General features: G+C 28.5%; 1 protein-coding gene across 1 annotated transcript in view; it reads left to right on the plus strand.

Moving 5' to 3' along the window:
* Nucleotides 1–201: 201 nt before the first annotated feature.
* Nucleotides 202–4764, plus strand: part of LOC122242617 (acyl-CoA dehydrogenase family member 11) — an 18414-nt gene continuing 13851 nt past the window's right edge. Inside the window, exon 1 of the mRNA XM_086538847.1 lies at nt 202–274. The gene's annotated coding sequence lies outside the window, so the exon portion shown is untranslated. The remainder of the gene's footprint in view (nt 275–4764) is intronic.

Raw genomic sequence — 4764 nt, forward strand, 5'->3', positions numbered from 1 at the left:
AGACCAGATATATTGGATTATAATCATGGTAGAGATAACAACAATGTTGATATGGGTAAGTGATATCAATAGAGATAAGGATAATAATTATAAAGTTAATAACTTTGGTTATGATGGTTATGACCATGGTAACAATATAATGATACTTATAATAACATTGTTAATGATATAATAACAACAACAATGCAATAGTGGTGACTATAACGATAAAATGGAAAGAGAAGATCGCAACTCCAAATCAGCTGATTGATGTAAACAAACCAGTTTCCAAAACAAACGAAAGGAGGATTCCGAGCTTGAACGTCACAGAGTGAAGACCTAATTTTACACTCTAGTGAACTCAGTTATTTTCCAATCGAAACCAAGTGAGAAAATAATAAATGGACAGTGATCTAAATCCAGAACCAGGTGAAATACCTGACACACATAATTATATGGACATAGAACAACAAAACAAAGGACGCAAAAACGTGATCACCGGTGACAGTGAAGAAGACCCCAATCCCAAAAGATCACGAACTGACGAAATCGAATGGACAAAAGTTTCAAAACAACGAACCAACAAATACAACCAATCAACAAACATGCAAGTAGAACAAAATAATGTTATCCTTATTCAATTAAAAGGAGAATCATTTACTTCGAACTTCAACAATCCGATTAAACTAACGGATGCAATCAACAAATCAGTTTTCCAAAAGTATATAAAAGAAGATACTTTAAGAGTATTAGGAAAAGGAAAAGCGATCAGATTTGAGGTAAATGATATATCCAAAATAGATAAACTAAATGAAATAGAACATCTAGGAGATTGGGAGGTACAGTGCAAACAACCGGCATCCAGTAAATTTACTGGATGTTCATATGGTACAATATACCCCATAGAGACTGAAATACCTCTAAACATAATAAAGGAGAAAATAAAAATAATATTTGGAGATAACTCTGAAATTCAAGAAATTATAAGAATGACAAAATTTAATAAAGATAAACAAAGTGAACAAAAAAGAATACCTACAAAATCTCTAAGAATAACATTCAAAGGTCCTCTGCCAGAAAGAGTGGCTATAGGTCACACCTCATACAAAATATATCAATATACCTTTCCAGTACCTAGATGTTTTAACTGTCTATGTTATGGTCATGGAGTGATAACATGCAAATCAAAAAAAAGGTGTAGTAATTGTAGCAAATTTGACCACAATTATAAAGATTGTAATAATCCCTCATATTGTTTTTACTGTGAGGAAGCACATTCACCAGTAGACATTTCTTGCAAAATGCACAAAAAAGCACAAGATATAAACAAGAATAATATAACACCAAACAACATAGACATAAAAACACAACTACATCAACTGAAACCTAACACAAAACAAGAAAAGACAACAAATAGAAACAAGGACATAATAAACAGGGAAACATCCAATCAAACACAAGACAACAACATAAATGAAACAACATCAACAGAGTTAAATAAAACACAAACATATGCAGAAATCATAACTCAAACAAACAAAATAACACCAGGGCAGAAAACACCAGAAAAACCAAAAAAGCAAAGGCGAAACTCAAATAAATCAATTTCACCAAGTACAATAGAAAACTTAACAAAAGATAATCAAAGAGAACAAATAAAAGAACAAAGAAACAACAAAGACCAAAATAAAAGCATTGATAATATAGAAAGTTCACCAATAACGTGGACACTACCAACACCATTAAAACAAACACAAAAAGAAGAAGAATCAAAAGAAGAAAAATCAAAAGAAGAAGAATCAAAAGAAGAAGAAGAAAACCCAAAATGGTTAACTTTGTTAAAAAGTATATTCAAAGCAATCATAAAACTGATAAACAATTTAAACTCTGAAAACTCAATAATCGAAACAATTACAGAAACAATCAAAGATGCTTCAAAAATTTTTAAACAAATAACAAATGAATAAGATTATATTGTGGAATCCAAGATCAATACTAAACAAGATAAGTGATCTGAAATATATATTAAACAAAGAAAAACCAGATATATTCGCAATATGTGAATCATGGTTAAAGAATAAAGATCAATTTAGAGTAGATGAATATGAAATAATAAGGAAAGATAGAGAAAATCAAATGGGAGGGGGATTAATTTTTGGAATAAAATCAAATGTACAATTTCAAAAGATTAATTTGAGAGATAGATATAAAGATAAGATAGAAGTATTAGGAATTAAAACAAAATATAAGAACAGATGGATCAACATGTTATTATTTTATAATCCTTGTAATAATATAGATAAAGAAGAAATTCAATACTACACAGATCAAGTAGAAGAACCTAAAATGTTAATAGGAGATTTTAATGCACATCACCCTAGTTGGAACCCAAAAATAAATATAAGTAACAAAACAGGAAAAAGCATATACAATTTGATAAATGAAAATAATTTAATAATGATGACGCCAGCAGGCCAGATAACAAGAGTAGATCCAAAAACCAGTAAAGAAACAACAATAGACTTGATAATAGGTTCACCAACTATAAATCACATAGAAATAAACGTAGGTCCTCACTTAGGAAGTGACCATTTCCCGATAATAATAAAAGAAATAGATTATCAAAATCAACCTAAGTTAACAGAAAAGAAATGGCAATTCAATGATAATGGATGGTTAAAATATCAAGAAGAACTAAAAAATGTAGACACAGATAAAATAAATACATTAAATGACCTAATAGATCTACTAAAAGAAATAGGAAAAAAACAATTCAAATTTGAAGAGAGGAAACATAACCAAAAACCAAATAAACCATGGTGGAATCAAGAATGTAATGAAATAATTAAAAAAAGGAATAAAGCATATAATAGATGGAGAAAAAGGCCCACACAAAAAAACCAAATGGATTATAAAGAAGTAAGGACAAAAGCAAGACAAGTGATAGAAAACAGAAGAGGGAATCATGGGGGAAATTTTGTGAACAAATAAATTTTAACACCCCAACAAAAAGAGTTTGGAATTTTATTAAAAAACAGATAGGCAAGATAACATCAAGTTGTTACCCCATAGTTGATAATAACATTCCAATTACCGACAATGATAAGAAATTAGAACTTTTTAAAGAAGAATATGAAAAAGTAACTAACAAGAAAAAAAAGAAATTGTTAACAGAAATAGAAAAAGAACAACTTCTAAACACCCAAGACGATGGTGATTTATGTAAAGAAATAACATTAAGAGAATTAAAAACAACAATAATGAATACAAAAAATGGAAAAGCATATGGGCCAGATGAAATAAATTATGAATTCTATAAAAATGTCCCAGATAACATTCTAAGAACAATATTAAAGATATTCAATATCTACTGGTCAAAAGGAGAATACCCAAACATATTTAAAAATGCAATAATAAATCCAATAAACAAACCAGGAAAAGATTCAAGAAATATAGAATCATACAGATATATTAGCAGAACGTCCTGTATGGGGAAAATATTTGAAAATATAGTAAATAAAAGATTAAATTGGTGGCTAGAAACAAATAAAAAATTGGATGAAGATCTAGTAGGATTTAGACCAAACAGAACAGCTTTAGATGCTATCCAGATTATAGACTTAAAGATCAGTCAAGCAATAGAACAAAAAAAATATGGACTAATAGCTTGTTTAGACTTGGAGAAAGCTTTCGACTCCGTAAATCACGAAGCGTTACTAATTAAGATGGAAAAAATAGGTATAAAAGGAAAAATATTAAGATGGATAGAAGGGTTTTTAAAAGAAAGAAGATTTCAAATAAAAATAGAAGGAAAAACAACAGAACTGGGTAAAATAACAACTGGAGTACCACAAGGTTCACCACTAAGCCCAACATTATTTAACATACTAATGTCTGATATAAAGTTACCAAATACAGTATACAAAATTATATATGCAGATGATGTCACTTTAATAACAATAAACAAAGATATAATAGAAGCATCAAACATATTAGAAAATGGATTAAAAACACTAAACGAGTGGACAAATAAATGGGATCTAAAAATGAACTTAACAAAAAGTAAGATAATGTGCTTTACAAACAAGAAAATAAGAATAATCCCCAAAATAAAAATAGGAAATGAAGAACTAATATTCACCACGCAACACAGAATATTGGGAGTAATCTTTGATAGTCCAAAGTTGAATTGGAAAAAACACATAGATTTAGTAAAATCAAAATCAATTGAAAAAATAAACATAATGAAAAAACTATCATCTATGAAATGGGGAGCAAATAGAGAAACATTATTAAAATTCTACGAAATATATATAAAACCAACAATAGAATATGGAATTTCTATATATGGGGCCGCAAAAAAACAAGAAATAAAAAAGTTAAACATAATACAAAACAATGCAATGAGAATAGCAACTGGATGTTTTAGATCAACACCTATAATAGCACTACAAGCAATAACAAACCAAATACCAGTAACAGAAAGAATAAAAGAGATAGAATGTATGCAGATAATAAAGAATTTAGAAAAACTAGATGGAATGCCAATTAAAGAATTGACCAAAGAAAATATAAAAAACTACAATCAAACAAATAAAAGGAAAACTTTAATTCAAAGGGTAATTGAAACATGTAGAAAATTAGAAATAGAAATGAAAATCAATACATTACCAAATATAACTCCAATTCCACCATGGTATGATATGTCAGAATATTTAAAAACAACATTTATAGAAAATATGGGGAAAAACATTCCAGAACAAATGATTAAACAACATTTCTATT

The sequence above is a fragment of the Penaeus japonicus genome, unplaced genomic scaffold (assembly GCF_977035675.1).
Source record: "Penaeus japonicus unplaced genomic scaffold, GWHDUDI00000001_assembly GWHDUDI00000008, whole genome shotgun sequence".
Classification (NCBI taxonomy): Eukaryota; Metazoa; Arthropoda; class Malacostraca; order Decapoda; family Penaeidae; genus Penaeus; species Penaeus japonicus.